This window comes from Fukomys damarensis, unplaced genomic scaffold (genome assembly GCF_012274545.1).
Source record: "Fukomys damarensis isolate Sample0158 unplaced genomic scaffold, DMR_v1.0_HiC HiC_scaffold_4, whole genome shotgun sequence".
NCBI classification, from domain to species: Eukaryota; Metazoa; Chordata; class Mammalia; order Rodentia; family Bathyergidae; genus Fukomys; species Fukomys damarensis.
In genome coordinates, this window is record NW_022900916.1 from 67,621,782 (window position 1) to 67,643,160 (window position 21,379).

General features: G+C 40.2%; 1 pseudogene; it reads right to left on the minus strand.

Annotated features, from left to right (window-relative positions):
• Window positions 1-974: 974 nt before the first annotated feature.
• Window positions 975-1,321, minus strand: LOC104868228 (annotated as a pseudogene).
• Window positions 1,322-21,379: the final 20,058 nt, after the last annotated feature.

Here is a 21,379-nt window from a genome sequence, read left to right on the forward strand (position 1 = left end):
CTATGTGCCTTTAAGCTTCAATGGTGAAACCTTGGGTGTTGTGTTAAACAAGCAAAGCAAAGCAAATTACAGAAGCAAAAGGCAGCAGTTTTTCCATATTTTCTTTAACATTTTGTAGGTTTCAGACCATTTATAGAAGTTCTCTCTATCAGTTCAAGTCCAACCTAGGGATGTCTTAGCAATTTAGCTAGGCCCTGTCTCAAAGTACAAAACGCTAGGGGCATAGCTCAGTGCAGAGGTCCTGGGTTCCATATTCAGTAAACTTTGCTAAACCACCTTTCTAGAAGGTTCAGGAAAAATCCCTGACAGTGAGCCAATGTACGTAGGTGTACAGGTGGAGCATCCCAAAATCAAAATCTGAGGCACTCCAAAATCCCGTATCTCTCTGATCTCTGATGTGATACAAGCAGAGAATCTCACACTACAGAACTATTTCACACACAAAATTATTAAAGTATCAATAAAACTACGCCATGTGTATGTTACAATTTGCCATGCTAAGAGTATTTATTGCGCATGGCAGAATACACTAATAAGAATACCCCATGAAAGGACTCCGGGCTGTGTGGGCAGGGCATGTGAAATGGGATGACCATAGTGGCAGAGGCCACAGCCTGAAGACAGTGTGGGCACCATGGGGCTGGCGGCACCGGCTCCTCACCCCAGGAATCTGTCGCCCAGGCAATAGCAGCTGGTGGCCTCCACATGAGATGTGATCAGGGATGGCACTTTTCCCATGGCAATCACCCCGAAATGACCCCAACCCCTGGCAAAGCCCCAACTTTCCAGTCCAACCTAACTGGGGTTCTCCTCTCTGTGCTATTGAGAAAATCAACATGGAGTGAAGGGACAGTCACAGTGTGATTTTCATCAGGTTCCAGGACGACGACAGGACAACTTCTGGAAGGGCTGACTCAGTGGCGGCAGACGCAGGGCAGCATGGGTGGAGTTTCCAGAAGACCCTGCCAGGCCTACTACGTCCAGCTGACCTTGGGGATGTCGTGGTGCTGGGTGAGGACGTCCAAGTGCCTGTTGAAGTCCTCCGTGCGCTGCTTGTGGGTTTTGCATGCTTTTTTCAGGATCTGCTCCATTTGCCACTTCTGCATCTTCTCGAAGGCCACCTGCACCAGCGTCCACTTGTCTAGGCAGCACCACTTCTCCTCCTCCTTCTTGCTCATCCCATCACCTCCAGGAGCTTCGCCTTGTCCTCTCCCTCTCCCTCCCCCTCCTTCTCCTTCTCCTTCTCCTTCTTGGCCACACTGAGGTCTGCAATGCCTTTCAGCTTCACAGGCCCCTTCTGGACCTGCTCATAGGCCTCCATGGCACCATCCCACAGTTAGGAGAGCAGAATGCCCACAGGTGCTGTATTAAAGAGGTGGCAGACAATTATGTGAGCAGTGAGTCTTGTTTCTTCACTCATAAGCCTGCTCACAAGTGTGTTGAGTCTAGAAAAGAAGGGCACTCAGCGTGGAGTGAGCAGAGATCAAAGAACTTAAATGGAAGGGATGGGATTATTATCTTGAGGAAGTTTGGGTTGATAGAGCAAAGTCACGCGTCCCAGGAAGAATGATGGTTGCAAATGCCATCAGACTTCCTGGAATTGCAGTAGCTGGGACATGATTTACTGTCTTTGTTCTTTCTGCACATCGACCATGGAGGCTTGGTAGCACCTGGGCCATGCTCAGCTCCTGCCCATGTGGTTTCCATGGAGACAGTGCATGCTCTGGCAGACACCATTGTCTTACCCACTAGACATGACAAGTGCCCCTTGTGAGACTTTACAAAACCTGCACAAATGTCTCTATCTGGAACCTGAGAGCGATGCCAGCCTATTTGACCACAGACTACAGAAGAAAGCCCCTCCAGGGGTTTTTGTCTCCAAATCTGGACCCATTAACTCATTATGGAAAAGGGGGCTTGGCCACCTGTTGGCCTTGCGTAGTCCAAACTCCAGTGAGGTAATAGCAGAACTTTCCAAGCAAATTTCTTTTAATATCCTCATTGCACCACATGATGGCCCAACTTGTAAACCTTGTGGGAAAACCTCTCTTGCATTTACTCGGTCAAAAATAAGAACAATCCAAACCAAAACTAGTATAAGGAAGGAAATTATAAAGATCAGAGGAGAAATCAATGAAATTGAGACCCAAAAAAAGAAATAACACAACGAATCAATGAGTTGAAGAGTGGGTTTCTCAAAGGATTAAATAAAATAGACAAATCCTTAGCCAATCTAACCAAATCAATACAACTAGAAATGAAAAAAGTGAAATCGCAAGCAACACTGTCAAAATCAAGAAGATTATTAACAACTACTTCACAAACCTCTTTGCCAATAAATTGGAGACATTGTAAGAAATGAATAGATTCCTAGATATATATCAATCACCAAGACTAAACCAAGAAGACATAAAAATCTCTGAATAATCCAATAATAGGAAATGAAATTGAAGCAGTGATAACAAAAAAATCTATCAACTAAGAAAAGCACAGGTCCAAATGGACTCACTGAATTCTGTAAAACTTCAGGGAAGATCTAATACAAATATTCCTCAAGCTGTTTAATAAAAGTGAAACAGAAGGAATATTCTCAAAGTTATTCTGGGAAGCTAGTATTAACCTGATTTGAATACCAGACAAGGATACAACCAAAAAAGAAAACTATAGACCAATTTCTTTAATGAATATAAATGCAAAATACTCAGCAAGATACTGGCAAACAGAATGCAGCAAACATCAAAAAAATCATACACCATGACCAAGTAGGCTTCATCCCTGAGATGCAAGGATGGTTCAACTATGCAAATCAATAAGTGTAATATATCACAAAAACAGAAGCGAGGACAAAAGTCATATTATCATCTCAATAGACAGAGAAAAAACCTTTGACAAAACTCCAACATCCTTTCATGATAAAAAAAAAAACACTGAAGAAAATAGGTATAAGAAAGATCTTATCTCAATCTAAGCCACTTATGACAAACCTACTGCCAACATCATAATAAATGGGGAAAAGCTGAACGTTTTCCCTCTAAAATATGGAACAAGACAGGGATGTCCACAATCACCACTCCTGTTCAACATAGTACTCAAAACTTTAGCCAGAGCAATCAGGTAAAAAAAGTGAAAAAAATATATATATATTTGCTGGTTTGTTTTTAATATATTACACACACACACACACACATATATATATATACATATATGAATGAAAAGAAGTCAAATTATCATTATTTACAGATGACATGATTTTCTACATAGAAAACCCAAAAGACTCCTACATTGACAATCAAATTCAGCAATGTGGCAGTATATGAAATTAACACATAAAAATCAATAGCATTTCCATATATCAATAATGAACCCACTGAGAAAGAAGGTAGACCCCAAGGAACATGCAGAGCAGGTCATCTGCCTTTTAACCCCCAAATGGCCCTAAGGTGCAGGAGGATGGTTAACTTGGGGGTGTTGGGCAAACCAAGGAATCACCTCAGAAGGCAAAGACAGCTGATGTTGGAAACATTCTATTTAATGCTGTCTGGTTGCCCAGTTGGAGCTGGCTGGCAACCTGGTTATTAACGCCAGTGATATTTAATTGAATTTTTCCCATGTAAACACTGTGCAGAATCATTAACCCAAGGAGCTCATTTCCTGAGAATAATAATAACAACGAAATTTTACCAAGTACACAATTGTTGCAGATGCCTTCCTTACTTCATTACTCTGCTGAAGTATTCCAGAGGCCACTGATGCTGTTTTTGATTGAGGCAGAGTTTGTTGAATTTGTCTGTAAGCATCCACCTACTCTTGTGCCTTGAAGAATTCCCTGGTTGCACCATTTTGGGTCACCTCAAGCAGATAAAACAGTGCTTTTTGCAGCCAGTGATTTCTGTTGATGTAGGTGTCCCAGAGTTTACTGAAAGCTTGTCCTGTTGTTTCAGAATAAAACTGTGGGGAATAACATGAGCTAGAGAAAGTTGTTTATCTGGAGCTAGAGGGAAGGAGATGATTTCAGATGTGGGGCCCACTCACTCTCAGAATAGGACTCCTCTCCTCTCAGTGCCTCACTCTTAGCCAAGCATCTTCAACCTTCAGGTGGCCCTAGTCAGACAGAGCATTCTAGCTTGAGATACATTTGTCCCTGCCAAGAGACACCACCACCAAATTACTCCAGTCCTGTCCCTCTAATGTCTACCTGGTGAATCTAATACATTAATTAGTAAGAAGGAAGTAATGGTGATAATAACTTAAATATTGTCCCTCCAAAAAAACACCATGCAAGCCTGCACTGATTTGTATGCATTAGCCTTAATTTTCCAGTGCTGGGACTTTAGGCTATAGCAGAATAAAAGAAAAATTTTTGGAAAGGGTTGGGGAATGGTCTCCTTTAGCATCAGACAAACCATGGTTGCTCTGCTCGCCCTGACAGCCATCTCCACCTGTTGCCATCTGTGGGAAGGAAAGGTTATTAAATGGTCTGCTAATGCATTAAATAGTCCAACTGTCCAAATCTATGGAAATAGGCCTATGTTAGTCCTGTGGAATCTTATTCAGCTATTGACATCATAATTTTGATGAGTATAACACACCAAAGTACATTCCAATTTATGTTAAAGGAAAAAAATCAAAATAATACCTATATTAAAATTGTAGCTAAAAACATACATAGAACCTAAAATGTACCAATAAACTCAATAAAAGAAAAAAACAAAAATACACATAGATATGCATGATATTTGGACACAATCTTGAAAAATGCAAGTAGGCCACATGAGTATGGGGTAGGATTATCCTTCAATTTGTTGAAGTTGTCCAGGTAGCTTTTCTCTTTTTGCCAAGATGACAGCTCAGGAAAGGGAGGTTGTAGGCATAAGAGATATTAAACTCTAGCCTAAATGTTCCAGAGACTGCAGGTAGAATAAGAAGATATCTGTGCTCAGGCACTCTCTGTGCTGAATGAAACCTATAAATATTTAATGTCAGTTTTCAAAGTCTGATAGCATCTTCTTAATGAGGTACATTATTTACCTGGGATGTATGGGAAACTTCAGTAACATTGGTAGCAATTTCTGCTCATGCAGATGGATCTTTTTTGGACAAATTCTTGTGCAGTTGAGTCTGAAGCACCTTTACTCATTCACAAGGACCTCTGTCCAAGACCCCCATATGAATGCTGCTACCCGCAGGACAGAGCCCATGCTACTAGTGCCCAGACATTCAAACAAGCCAGTGTCCCCTTCCTTTATTGGGGTGTCCACTGCAAGTTGAGAGAAACAGCAAAATAGCTGTCTGATTGCTATTTTTCCATCTTCGCTTTCTAAATCTGGCTGCCCAAACTTTCTGATCTAGCCATCTGAGAATGAAATAATTTGAGAACTTTCCACGCAAGTTTTTATCTTAGTTTTGGTGTGTGTGTTTGTGTGTGTGTGTGTGTGTGTGTGTGTGTGTGTGTGTGTGTGTAATAAAAAGCATTTCAACATAGAAACTAACATTTTTCAGGTTACTGGTTTCTAGAAACTCCAGAGGCTAAGGGAGTCCAGAATTTCTGGCTTTCTTAAAGTTCCCACTAAATTTTTTAGCTTGAGTTTTTGTTCAATATGGTGCTTCATGTTGGTCTAATCCTCATGTCCTCCACCTATTGCAGATAGGTAAGTTAACTAGATATCTTGTAGGTAGTCAGGGCCACCCACAAGGTGGCCAGCCTACAAGGGCCCAACACAGCAAGGAGCCAACATGGAGGACAACAAAGACACATTCACTGTGGCCGGAATTGTAAAAGGAGAGAAACTACCACATGTATGTAGGATAAATAGCATGATAGATGTTCTAAATAGGTTTCAGTCACCTGGGTAGGGGTGAAGGTCTAGCCCAGCCTTTCCAGGAAATACCCGTGATCCCCACCCTTACTGAAAATCCTTGCATGACTGCTATGTGCCTTGCTCCCCCATTTGACCCCTACTTAATCAATATTACCTGGGTGACTGTACTTGTAATCTTATTGGTTGGTCATGGTTTTGCCCCACCTTGTAATTTTCCACTGGGTCTTACAGTTTTATCCCACTTTGTACCCGCGTCACCACATGGCTTTGCTGCATAAAACATCTTAGAGGAGTGGGGTGAGCAGGCAACCCACTTTCCGGTCCCCCTTCTTTCTCTCTTAGACAGAAGCTTTCTTTCCCTCAACAAAGTTTTCCTACTCTTAACCTCTGTTGTTCCTAGAACTCATTCTTCAATTTTACAGAATATGAACTTTTGTTTTGGGTATCTCACTGGTTTGGGAGTTACATCTCTTTCCCCTGTATCACACCTACCTCCAATCACTCAGCAACATTTGACAAGCATTTACCAAATGTCTAATGCTCGTCAGACGTTGCTTCTGACACAAAGACATAACATGAGCAAAGCACCTAAGGGATCTGCTCAGTCTATAGAGGACAGAAGCAGCTTGTGAGCAAAACAAATTAAAAAACTAGTACATTGGATGGTAGTGAATCTAATTTACAGAATATAGAGGTATTGGGAATAAGGGTGAATATTGTGATTTACTCGATCAAACTGCGAGAAACTGGCATTTTGGAAATGAGCCACTACTTTTTAATTCTTTGCAATTTAATATGCCCAAATCTCTTCAGTTTTCTATCATTTTCTAACAAGTTCCCACAAATTTGGTGTTCTCAGCAGAAAATGTAATGGGTGCAAAGATTCCCTTGCCTAGATTGTTTGAGGAATTGCCACAAAGTCTCTGTAGCTGGGCTGGAATGAACGTGGTAGGATTCTAAGTCAAAAGGCACTGCAGAATGAACTGATTACGGTGGATAGCAGTAATTGAAGGCTTTCAACCTTTTCTCAAAAAATTGGGAACTCAATAAAGGGTTTTGAGCATAAAACATAGCTGGACTTACAAACTAATAGAATCACTTGATAACATATTGAGGACACAGTGAGAGAGGCAATAGCAGAAGCCAGGAGACCAACATGGACTATATTTCTTATAATATAAGCAAGAAATTGTGGTGGTTTGGAGCTGGATAGGAGCAATGAGCACTTGGGGGATGAATGGATTCTAGGGATATTTTTGAAAGTGGAACTGAAAATGGACTGAATATGAAATTAGAAAAAAGTCACAGCTGAATACAAAGTTGTGTTGTGAGCAACCGAAAGGCAAAAGTTTCACTCATAAAGATAGGAAAGACTACAGGAAGAACACATTTGTGAAGCGGGTGTCAGGAGTTCAGTTTGGGTCAAGTTAAATTTCAATTGCCTATTGATATCTGAATTGAGATTCCAAGGAGACAGTTGAATATACAAGTCTGTAGTTAAGGGTCAAGTCTGCAATAGTGGAAATTTGGAAGTATGAAGCTATTATTTAAAGCCATGAGACTGGATGAACTTACCAGGGAGCAGTGTGTGGATAGGCAAGAGAAAAAAATCTAAGCCCTGAGACACTGTGATATTTAGAAGTCAGAAAGATTAGAAGGAATCAACAAAGGAGGCTAAGAACTATCAGGCAATGAGATAAAAGGGAATCCAGGACTTAGAAAGTCCTAGGCTAAGAAACCAACTCTGATTCATCACTGTTAACTGCAGCCCATACTTGGTTTCCAATGGTCATTGTATTGATGTTTTCTTTTTGCTCGAAGATCCAATCCAGAGTACCACTGTGCATTTAAGTGCCGTGTGTCTACAGTCTCCTATGTACTGCGATTGGTTCTTAGTCTTTCCCTTTTTTTGTGATCTGGGCCATTTTGAGAGTTTTTTTGAGACCTTGCTCAGATTTCCTGCTTTTGGAAAGAGGACTGCAAAAGTCAAGTGTCCTTCTTATCACGACACATCAGGTGCACACAGTGGTCCCAAAGCATCACTGGGGATGTGCCTGCATCATCAGGTTAAGGTAGTATTTATGAGATTTCTCTACTACAAAATTATTTTTCAGAGGAGCCCAGCTGTGCAGGGACCAGCACATCGGTGTCCATGCCCCCCAACCCCTGTGAACAAAATTATTTTTCTTGCTCTACTTGGGTTTTTAGAAGTAAGTCAATAAATTAAGCCTATGCCCAGAAAAAGAGGAACTGAGCTCCTCTTCCTAGAGGAGAGGTATCTATCTACATATGCCACACAAAACTGTTCTGAAACGAAGAGCTGTCTCATCTCCTCTATCTCTTTAGCCAGTCATCTATGTACATGAGTATGGACTCATATATACTCATTTTGTACTTTAGTTATAATCCAATACCACAGGATTTATTATGGTTGTTCCAACTCTCACCTACAAGAGCTTGTTCAGGTTGGCTGCTAAAACGTGTGCCTGTCCTTCTTTCTTTTTCTCTTTTGCATTTGGCTAGTCTCTGTTACTATAAGATACTGAAACTCTTGTATTTTCCCACCCTAGCCCTAAATAAGCAATTTCCCTGAAGGACTTTGGTTCCTTTTATTGACGAGTGGTATAGAAACCAACATCTGGGGCCTGGATGTGCTCACTGTGCCTGAGGTGTTGCTGCTGCTAAGCCGTCTCAGCAGACAGAGCTGGGTAGTAGTGCATGTATGTATGTACACATATCTATTATTGTTTTCTGGAACTATCTATATCTGTGTTTATATATTTATTCAGATAACCATAGGTGCATACTGATGTCTCTGACCTTAATCCAGTACCACAGGGTTCCTTCTTGCCTTCCCATCTTGTTTATATGTTACTTTCACTCCCTGGTGACGAGAGACTTGGTTCCACCAATGGAGATCATTCTCCATCTCAATAGAGCAGCTCCTGTGGAATGAGGGGACCTAAAGCAGGAAAGTAATTAAGAAATTGGCAGAGTGAATAAACAAAAGTAGGATTTGACCAGTGCATGCTAGATGCATGTGTGAAAATATCCCATTGAACCCTTTCAACAAGTGCAATGCATACATGTTTGTTTTGTTTTGGGGTTTTTTTTCTTTTCTTTTTTTTTTTTTTTTTTTTTTTTCACATTTTTTTTTTTTTGCACCAGGTATTGAACTCAGTACCTTGCACTTTTGAGGTAGGCAGCAGCACCACTGAGCTAAATCCCCATATATACATGTTAATAAAAAAATTTTAAACGGAAAGAAAGGACAGAAATAGGAGTCAACAGCTATGTCTGAATGGTGGTTCTCTACATTATGCATTCATCACAATCATCTGGAGGGCTTGTTAAAGCTTGGCTTGTTAGGCCCTTTCCCCAGAGCTTTTGATTCAATAGAACTGGAGCAAGAATCAGAAAGCACGGGCCAGGGATTTAGCTCAGTGGTTCCACTGCCTGCCTCACAAGCACAACGACCCATGTTCCATCCCTGGTACCAAAAAAAAAGAAGAAGAAGGAATGGACACATGTCTAAAAAGATTTCAGGTGATCCTTCAGACACTGTATCACAGTCTAAAAACACTGGGCTAAGGATTTTTACATGAAGAGGAGGACAAGAAATATAACCACAGACAGAGGGTGAAGTGGGCCAAGAGAAGGGTTTCGGTTGTGTGTCTCTTTGTGCGTGTACAACGGACCCTTGACTTAAGAACTCAGTTCATTCTTGAGGGGTAGCTGTAACTCGGGCTGTTCAGTTGAAGGCTCCTTTACACAATCTTCAAAGTCTCTCTCACTGGCTCAAGATTGCTCGATTAACCCCACACAGGAAAGGATGTTCTAATGCTCCTTCCAGAACCCTTTATGGGTTAAACGTGTATCCGAGACCATCTGGAAGCACAAGTGGCCATCATTCGGTTCTAAACTCAAGACTTTAGTTGTGAGTTAAAACCGAAATTCTGGTCCTAACTCCAGTTGTTCATATGTCAGGCTGGTTGTAACTCAAGGATCCACTGTGCATTCCTCAGAGGAGAGTTGAGGAAAGAAGCAGCATCCTATTTGAGGTCTAATGAAAAGAGACCTAGAAGAATGAAGAGCAGAATGAGAGTTAATGAGATGATGGACCGTGTGAAATGGGAAGAAAAGGGCTAACGGTGTAGGGAAAGTGGGAATCGCAGGGGAAAGGGAATAAGGGAAAAGAAAAATATGAGAAAATGGAAATAAAGTGTTTGTAAATGGAGAGGAGAGGAGGGGTGAAGGGAGGGCAGGGACAAGGGGAAAAATGAGAACCAAGACCTGTCATGTAGAGGTACAAGATCCCAATAATGAGTGTAACTGTACTGTACACCTAAAATGTACCAATAAACTCAATAAAAGAAAAAAAAGTATAGTGTTTACTATAGATTTGGAACAGCAGAGAAGGAGGGTGAAAAAGGGATGATTAGATTTATCAGCACACACTATATCCATGTATAAAATATCACACTGAACCCCATTAATATGTATGGTTGATGTATGTTAATAAAAAAATGAAAACCTTCTGCACAGTAAAAGAAAGGATTAATAAAGTGAATGGACAGCCCACACCGTGGGGGAAAATAATTTCAAACTATAAATCTGATGAGATTATTATGCAGGTGCTCAAATAACAGCAAAACAAACAACTCAATTTTAAAATAGGAAAAGCACCTATACAGACATTTCTCAAAAGGAGACACACCAATGGCCAACCGGTTTATGAAAAACAAATGCTCAGGATCACAAATTATTAGGGAAATGCAAATTATAATTACAATGAAATATCACCTCACCTCTGTTAAGAATAGTTTTTATCTTAAAAAAGAAAGATAAAAAGTATTACTGAGGATGCTGACAAAAGTGTACACTATTGACAGCTGGGGATTTAGCTCAGTGGTTCTGCCACCTGCCTCGCAAGCACAAGGGCCTGAGTTCGATCCCCGGTACCAAAAAACAAACAAACAAAAAAGTGTACACTATTGATGGGAATGCAAATCAGTACAACCATTATGGAAAACAGTATCGGAATTTCTAAAAACAAAACAAAACAAAAACTAAGACTACGCTACCATATGATTCAGCAACCCCACTCCTGGGACCATATCCCAAGCAATTGGAGTCAATAGGTTGACAGTTTCTCTGAACTCCCAGTTTCATGGCATTTATCATAATAGCCAAGACAGGGAATAGATGTAAGTTTCCATTAGTGGGTGAATATATAAATAAAATGTGGCGTAGGTACAAAAAAGAATAATATTCAGCCTTAAATAGAAGGAAATTCTGACATTTGGGACAACAGGGATGAATGTGGGAGACATTATATTAAGTGAAATAAGACACATAAATCAGAATGACAGATACAACATAATCTCACCTACACTTGGAATCTAAAACAAAGTCAAAATCCTAGAAGTAAGGAGTAGAGTGAGTGTTCCCAGAGGCTTGGAGCTGAAGACTGGGGAGAGAATGAGGAGTTGTTAGTCTGTGGTACAGAGTTGCCATCAGACTGGATGAAAGGGTTGAGCTTGCACAGCAAGATGAGGTATGTGATGATATCTCACAATAATACATCTTACGTCTCAAAATAGCCAAGAGTAAATTTCAAACATTTCACCACAAAAATAAGTGAAGTGATAGCTGCTAAGTAGCTTGATTTAATCATTTCACATCATATATATAAAACATCGCAATGTGACCCATAAATATGTACAATTATGATTGCGCAACTTAAAATACAAAAATAAATTTAGGAAAAAAGCAAAATGCAAAATAAAAGTGCTGCAGAGAAAGAATATAGATAAAGCAAGAATGGCAGGTTATTGAAGCTGGGTGTACAAGTAAATTTATCACATCATTCTTTCTGTCTGAAATTTTCCCTATTAATGATTGATTTAGGGTTGAGGATGTAGTAGATCTCTGTTAGAGCACTTGCCTAGCATGCATGAGACCCTGTTTTAATACCAAGCCCCACAGAAAAAGAGGAAATATAGAAGAAAGCAACAAAAGAAAAAAATGTGAAGATCAAAATGTAAAATACTAAAAATAAACATAAAAGGTTAAGAAAAAAGCTTTGTATTTCAATGGGCACAATCAAAAAATTCAAAATATAAACGATATAAATGGAGAAAATTTATGTAAGTCATAAAGTCATATGTCCGGCTGGGTGTACTAGCACTGCCCTGTAATCCCAGCACTCCGGAGGCTGAGGCAAGAGGATCACCAGGAACTAGAGACCAGGCTGGGCTACATCCTGTCTCAAAAAAACAACCAGTCAATCAATCAATCAATGGATAAAGGATCTGAATACACAGTTCCCCAAATATGCACAGACGGCAATGAGTGCATGAAAAGCTGCTCACAGCACTAATCATGGAGGAAATGTAAATGAAAACAATGACAAGATCCACTGGGACCTACTGGGATGGCTAAAATCGTATAATAATGAGCGTCGGCAGGGATGTAGAGTAGTCGGAGCCTGCGCGCACTGCTGCCGGGAATGTAAAATGGCCGAACTGCTTCGGTAAATGGTCTGTCAGCTCATCAAAGCGTTAAACACAGAGCTGCCATATGACTTGGCAACTCCATTCCTAGGCATGCATGTATCCAACACAAATGAAAACATATGTCCCACAAAAACTTGTATACAAATGTTCACAGAAGCATTCAAAATAGTCCAAAAGGTGGAAACGATCCAAATGTTCATCGACTGAAGAGTGATACATAATATATTCATATGACAGGACATTCTTTGGCAATAAAAAGTCATGAAGTACTGATATGGGTGCATGATCCTTGAAACTTTTATGCTAAGTGAAATAAAATCCTAAAAGACTGACTACATATTATATATCTATTTATAAGAAATGTACAGAATATGGGACAGAGTTCTGGGGTGGAAATGGGGATCAACTGATAATAGGCACAGCATTTCATTGGCGAGGGATGAAGAAAAAATATTCCTTTTGTGGAACTGAATACTGACCCCAGCCCCTTCACACTGAACCACATCTTCATCTTTTTCTTACCTGTTCTTTTGAGACAGAGTCTCAATAAGTTGCTAAATTACATAAAACATAAACAGGCAGAATAGAAGGGCAGACAGAGGCCACACTACTTGGGCCCTTTGGTAGACTGTCTTTAGTTTAAAAATTAAACTCCTCAAAAATGAGCAATTGAAGTGAACAGACATTTCTCAGAAGAAGAAGTACAAGTGGGCAACAGGCACATAAACAAATGCTCAAAGCTGGGCGTGGTGGTGCACTCCTGTAATCCCAGCACTCAGGAGGCTGAGGCAGGAGGATCGCTGTGAGTTCAAGACCAGCCTAGGCTACATAGTGAGACCCTGTCTCAAAAAACCAAAAAAAAAAAAAAAAAGAAAGAAAGAAAATAAATGCTCAACATCGCTAGGCATTAGAGAAATGCAAATCCAAACAACCATGAGACTCCATCTTACTCCAGAAAGAATGGCTGTCATCTCGAACTCAAACAACAGCAAATCCTGGCTAGAATGTGAGGAAACACACACACACACACACACACACACACACACTTCTACATTGTTGATAGAGTGTCAACTATTACAACTAACATGGAAATGCATGTGGAGATTCCTCAAAAATCTTAAAATAGAGATTCCATTTGATCCAGATGTCTTCCCAAAAGAGTTTAGTCACCATACTACAGTGATTTATGTATACTTATATTTAGAGCAGCCCAATTCACAAGAGCAAAACCTTGGAAGTGGCCTATATGTCCATCAATAAATGAGTATAACCGGGGATTTAGCTCAGTGGTTCCAGTGCCTGCCTCGCAAGCGCAAGGGCCTGAGTTCGATCCCTGATACCAAATTAAAAAATAAACAAATGAACATATAAATAAAATGCAGTGGTGACCCACAGTGGAGTGCTGCCTGGCCATGAAGAGTGTGAGCTTGAGTTATTTGTTGGAAAATGCATGCACCTTGAGACCATAATGCTAAGTAGAATAAATCAGACACAGAAAGTTAAATACCACATGATTTATCTTATATGAGAAGTTCAAAATACAAATAATTGTGTGTGATGGTTTGTGTGTGTGGTGGTGGTGTGTGTGTGTGTGTGTATGTGTGTTTTCTGGTACCAGGAATCAAACTTAGGACCTTGTGCTTGCCAGGCAGGCACAGCAGCACTCAGCTAAATCCCCAGGCCTGTGTGTGTGGTTTTTGAGACAGGGTATCACTGTGTAGTTCAGGCTGGCCTTAAACTCACAGAGACCCTCCTGCCTCAGCCTCCTGAGTGCTGGATTACAGAGATGTGTGCCACCACATCTGGCCCAAAGTACAAATAATTTAAAGAGGAAACTAAAAGCTGGATGACAGGAAATGGGAAGCTAGATTTTATGGGGATGGGAAAGGGTGTCGGAATAGGGTGGGGAGAGATGGGAGAGAGGGGAGCTGTGTTACACAACAATTGCAATGGAATCAACCAACTGTGCACTTTAAAATATTTAAGATGGTAAACTTGATGCTAATGTATTTTGCACAGCTGTTTAAAGTTAAGGCAAGAGAGATAAGCTTATCTTTTCACAATTTTGCCCACTTTGCATCCTGATTTCACACTGAAAGGCACTGGCGGCTCATTGGAATCTGCCCCACCCCATCCCCGCCGTCCCAGAGACCGGGGCACATTGCACCTCCAGCCAGCGAGGGAAACATAATCATCTAGCGTGGAGGGTGAATGAATGTTCAGGGTTTCAACCCAAAGCTCTTTGCCTTGATGTGAACCCTTCTCAGGGTCCCTCTTGACTAAGTGGTGTAAGACCTAAAGCCTCACTACCACTCCAAGGAGCTCAACAGCCACAGAGGACTTTCAAACTGTAAGACCAAGGGCCTCACTACCGCTCCGAGGAGCTTGACCGCCACGAGATTCACCCGGGAAGGAACACACTGGACACATTGGAAAGGGAACAGACCTTTACTAGTCTGGCCAGACGGCACTCCCGGAGCCAAGCAGCTCAGAGAGGGGCCAGCTCAGGGGCTGAGATCCTTTTCATAAGGGGCTAGGCAGGGTGGGGGTCTACTCAAGATGCTTACAGAAGGTCCCAAGGTTTTCAAACCATTCCTTCTGGGCAGACAAAGAGTGAAACAATCTTTATCTATTTACCCAGAACTACTAAATGTTCACCTGTTAATTCACATTAATCACAGTGGAGACTAGGACTTAGATTACACAGTTATGCAGTCCTACATTCCCAAGCAAAGGTAGGGGTGCAACTACAAAGGGAGGTGGTACACAACAGCCTTGGGGCCATTACTCACCCAACGTGGACTCACATTAGTTCAGTCAGGTCTTACAGTGGGGTTGCCAAACATTCACTTTCTCCTCCAATACACAGAACCACATTTGTGAGGCAGGATTTTTTTTTCCTTTCAACTTCTCTTTCAACAAGTACCTCCTTGTTCTTATCTGTGTATGACAATGCGCCTCCTACACACAGTGAAAGCAGCAAAAACTTTAAATGAAGTGTTTTCTGTTGCTCAGCATGTGGTGTCACTGAAGCAGGTTAACAGTGTAAGCGAAGGGGGCGGGGTGAGAGAGGCCACCAAGTCACTTCTCAGATGACTCAGGTTCCCTTCACTCTCTCCCTCCGGGCTGCAAGGCTCGCTCTTTTCCTCTCAACCTAAAGACCATGTTAATGGAAGTTCCCATTCTGTGGGTTTTGTTTTGTTTTGTTAACTTTCACACTGAATAAACATAGTACCTGCAGTTCAGATGTTGAATTTTGGCCAGGTATGGTGGCACACACCTATAATCCCAGAAGTCAGGAGGCTGAGGCAGGAGGATTGCTGGGAGTTCCAGGCCTGCCTGGACTACAGAGTGAGTTCAAGGCTAGCGTGAACTATACAATAAAACCCTGTCTCAAAAAACAAAGGAAGCAAGCAAACAAACAAACAAACACCAACAGATATTGAGGTTCAATGTTATGATAAAAGCCAGAGTTAAATCAAGAAATAAAATCAAGCTGAGGGTGGAGGCACAACTCTTGCAAACCCACCACTCTGGGGAGCCTAGGCAGGAGGATCACAAATTCAAATCCAGTCTCACAATTTAAAAAATAAAAATCTAAAAGGAGTGGGGTTGTGGCTTAGAACAAAAGTCTTGGGTTGAAAGTGCTGGGGATTCAGTGGTTTCACTGCCTGCCTCACAAGTGCAAGTACCTGAGTTTGATCCTCGGTACCAAAAAAAAAATTTTTAATGCATTCATTTAAAAGTCCTAGGAGAGAGAGAGAGGGAAGGAGGGAGGGAGGAGAAAGAAAAGGAAAGAGAAAAAGGAAAAGAAAAATCAAGTAAGAACGTATAGAACAAAGCAAGTTTTCTGTGAAATTAAATGCTAAGAGTGCACTGGCCAAAACCAGGTAAGACGCTGAGTTCCATTTCCAACAATCCCACTGACCGTATGACCTAGGGAAGACCTTTCACCTTCATCTTACTTTTCCTGCTCATAAAATGATCATTAATAAGATGCATTTCTGAGCTAAGCCCTCTGATGCTGTTTAGAGAACATGGCCAGGCTGCTCCCAGAGGCTCCTTTCCTTGCTCCCGCATGGGGCCAGGTGGTCCCCCGTGGAGAGAGGTCTCCCTCCTGTGAGAGGGGCTCTGCCCTATAGCATCATCCCCAGATGCAGACAGCCTCCAGAGGTGCAGCAAGCATTCGCTTGATAGTCTGGCCATTCCAGAGAAAAATGTGACCCAATAATTTTGTTACAGAAATTGGAAATGAAATGTTAAATGCCACTGCTTTTTCACAGACATTTTTATTGTTTTATTTGCATAGGTCCGTGTTTGGAGTAGGTCAAGATTATATTCTATATGGTAAATAGCACATGTACAAAACACATCTTAATGCTTTTCTCATCCTCTTTTCTCTCCTTCCTTTCCTCCCTCCCCTCCTCCATCTCTTGGTCTCCTTCCCTTTTGCAAAAGATCTGGCTCCCTGTTTCCTATTATCTATTTTTCATTTTACTCTTTACTTACACTTTGAGAAACCATGCGATACACACAGCAGCTCGTGTGTCTGATTTATTTAACTTAACGTTGTGGTTGAAGGTGCATCCATTTTCCTATGAATGGTTCATTTATTCTTCTTTACAGCAGAACAGTACTCCATTGTGTGTAAATACCATATTTTCTTTATTCATTCACCTATCCATGGACATAGGTCACTTCCAAGATTTAGCTATTACAAATTCTGCTGCTATAAACACAGGTGTGCATGGATCATGATATTATAATGTCTTTAACTCTTTCAGGAAGATATGAGGGTGGGAATAGCTGAGTCAAATGCAATTCCTATTTTTTATTTTTGAGGAATGTCCACATTAATTTCCAAAATAATTGCACTAGTTTACATTCCGACTAACAGTGTGGAAAGGGTTCTTTATCCCCACTCTCTCTGTAGAATCTGGTATCATTTGATTTCTTGATGATAGCCATTCTTCCTGCAGTAGGGTGGCATCTCACAGTTGTTTTACTTTGCATTTCCCTGATGCTCGGTGATGTTGGATGTTTCTTCGTGCATTTATTGTCTATCTGTATTTCTTCTGGGAAGTGTCTATTCATTTCAGCTGCCTATTTTTTGATGGATCTTTTATTTGGCGGGGTCTGAATTTTTGGTATTTTATATATATTCCAGATATTAGTCCTCTGAAGAGTAGCTGGCAAAAAAGTTGTCCCATTCTGTAGGTTATGTCTTTGTTCTGTTGGTTGTTTCCTTTGTTGTGCAGAAATTTTTAATTTGATATGATCCCATTTGTTGATGCTTGATGCTATTTCATGGGCAACTGGGGATCTGTTCAGAAAGTTCTTGCCTGTGACTATGTCTTCAAGGGTTTTACCTATTTTTTCTTTTAGCAAATCAAGTGTTTGTGTTTTAACATTTAGATCTTTGATCCATTTTTATTTTAGTTCACAGCGAGAGATACGTATCTAGATTTAATCTTCTGCATGTGGACAGGCAGTTTTCCCAACACCATTTGCACAGAGGACATAGCTAAACATGCCTGGGATCGTTTCTGCATCCTCTGTCCTGTTCTGACCCACGTCTGTTTTTGTGCCGGTACAGTGTTGTCTTTAGCACTTTAGCATTGTAATGTAACTTGACATCCAGGATTATGGTGCCTCCTGCTTTTATCCTATTGCCCAGGTCTGCCTTTGCTATTCTTACTCTTTTCTCATTCCATATGCATTTTAAGATTATTTTCTCTATACCTCTAAGATCTGGGATTAGAGGTTCCATGTGACCCAGCCATCCCTCTGCTCAAAAGAATTAAAAGAATCATATCACAGTGACATATGTGCACTTATATTTATAGCGGCACAGTTTGTAATAGCTAAAACTTGGAAACAGCCCATTTGCCCATCAGTTGGAGACTGGATAAAGAAGATGTGGTTTTTCTATGAGATGGAATATTAGCCATAAAGAATGAGAAATTAGATTCATTCATAGGAAAATGGATACATATTGAGGATATACTCCTAAGTGAAATAAATAAGTCACACATGTATAAATACCGAATAATTTCTCTGGTGTGAAAAACTAATGGTACATAAGATCCTAATGGTAGAATGGACAATGTGAAATAGGAAGAAAAGGGCTAAAGGTGTAGGGAAAGTGGGAAGGGCAGGGGAAAGGAAATAAGGGAAAAGAATAAAAAACATGAGAAAATGAAAAAATGGAAATAAAGTATTTGTAAATAGGGAATGGAGGAGAGGGTGAAGGGAGGGCAGGGGTAAGAGGAAAAAATGAGAACCAAGACCTGTCATGTAAAGGTACAAGATCCCAGTGATGAATGTAACTGTACTGTCTACCTAAAATGTACCAATAAACTCAATGAGGAAAAAGACAAGATTATTTTCTCCAGTTCATCAAGGAATGGTATTGGTATTTTGATTGGGATTGCATTAAATCTGTATATCAGTTCTGGAGTGTGGGCATTTTGACTATTTCTGTTCTCTCCAGAAAAAGGAATATTTTTCCATTTTCTACCACCTTCTTTGGTCTTCTTTTCCAGAGTAGCACAGTTTGTATTGTAGGTGCCTTTCACTTCCTTATTTGGATTAATTCCTTAGTATTTAATTTTATTGATGCTATTAGTTAATAATATTGTTGTCCTAATTTCTTTCTCATTGAGTTCATTACTGGTATACTGGAACACTATTGATTTTTGTGTGTTTATTTTGTATCCTGATACATTGCTAAATTTGGTTATTAATGCTAGCAGTTTTTTGGTGAAATTTTTGGGTCTTGTATGTAATGATTTTGTGTGTGTGTGTGTGTGTGTTAGGGGTCGAACTCAGGGCCTTGCACTTGCAAGGCCAGTGGCGAAAACACTGAGCTAAATCCCCAGCCCAAATAATGATAATTTGACTTCTCCCTTTCCTATACATATTCTTTTTTAACTTTTTTCTCCTTTAGGATTGTTCTGGCTAATGTTTGAAAGACTGTGTTAAACAGGAGTGGTGATAATGGACATCCTTGTCTTATTCCTGATTTTTAAGAGGAAGGTTTCTACTTTCCCCATTTAATGGGTCATAAGTGGCTTTTATCCTATTGAGATAAGATCTTTCTAAACCTACTTTCTTTAAAGGTTTTATCACAAAGGGACTTTGGATTTTGTCAAAGGTTTTTTATGCATTTATTGAAATGATCATGTGACTTTTGCCCTTGCTTTTGTTTATGTGATCTATTACATTTAGTGATTTGCATATGGTGAACCATCATTGCATCCCTGGGATGAAGCCTATTTGGTCATGGTGTATGATTTTTTTTTTTTTTTTTTTTTTTTTTTATGAACTCAGGATGTTGTGCTTGTGAGTCAGGCAGCAGCACCACTGGGCTAAATCCCCGGCCCTGGTGTATAATCTTTTTGATGATTTGTTGCATTCTAATAGCTAGTATTTTGTTGGGGATTTTTGCATCTATGTTCGTTAAAGAGACTGGCCTCACACTAATATTATTTATATTTTTAAAAGTTATGCATACACTTCAAAGATTTTGTTTAATTTATCCTAAAGTATTTTGACCCACTGGCATGTTATTATGAGTAGAATATGATAATACCTAATTTGGTAGCTAGGATGGGAATAGACTTTAAAATTAAATAATTATCTTCTAAATCATTCTCAATTAATACATACTACCCTCGATCCCATAGTATGCGTCAGTTTACAAATGGTTTCAGCTTCATTTTAACTGTGAGATAGATAAGGCAATTATTCTGTTATTTAGAAGAAAGTAAGCTCCAAATCTTTAATGATTCTCAAATAAATTATCTATTCCTTCAGGCTCAAATATTCTCAAGCTTTATTATGAGTAAAGGACATAGGAATATCTTAAGAAGAACCAGCAATCTTTGGGCAAACAACTGTTTATGGTTATATTATAGACAGCTGAGTAAGGTAAAAATATTATAGGTGGTCAGATAGGGCGAGGCCCTCCAGAGAATCAGGACAGAGGTGGAACACATCAGCACTGCAACCAGAGACACATCTGTTGGAGACTGGGCCTCGAGATAAAGGCAGGCTGACCAGACCTGTATACTTCCTCAGAGGAAAGTCCTGGGCCTACTGAAGTCTAGATAGACATCGACATCAGCCTCCCCATGGGTGAGCAGAGACCTCGGGGCCCCAATATTTAGGAAAAGTGTTTGTTCTTTCCTTCCACACTTGTTACACGACCTGTTTCCCAATCGGACCACCATTACCTCAGTGAGAACACCTGTAACCTTCTTGGATGTCCTTGGCTGTGGCCCAGCTTGTACCCATCCGGGTTCTGCTCAATAAAACTTCCTTATAGAGTGGGGACCCCAGCTACCTGTTTGAGACCCCTCTTGCCTCTCAGGAACTATTCTTTCAATAAATATCTTCCTACTTTTAACCTTCAGTGCTTCTAGAATTTGTTCTTCAATTTTTAGAGAACACCAGCTCAACATATCAGACATCGAACAGGTTGGGAAATATAATATTTCAAATTTCCTCCCCAGTACTATTTCTTGTATCATTATTGAAAGTCCTACCAAGATTAATAATTAACAAGAGGTAAGAGTTTGCTCTTATTTCTTCATTGCTGAACTATATTAGGTAACCAAAATTATCATGTTTGTCATTGTTTGTGCCTTTTTTAAATTGCTTTATGTCTTGAGTTCTTACACATTACCTTTTTGTTAAAATGATGGTGGTGTTTCTTTAAAGAGATATTTTGTTTTGCAGACAAAGTTTTTTGTTTCTGTTCTATACCAATTGCTTGACTGGCTTGTTATTTTAGACATTGCTAAGGAAAAGCAATGTTACATTGTCATCTATCAGACTTTACTGGTAACTACAAGTAAAAATAGGTCTTTTATGAAATCTAGCTTATATTTGAGAAATATACATGCCTATTAATAAATCACTGAACTCCATTTGCCAATTAAAAGATGGTAGCCTGGCAACTATTCTTAAGACTTGGAGAACAGGTTTCTTGCCACAGGTTTGTTTTTTTTTTTTTTTTTTTTTTTTCCCGGGGGTTTA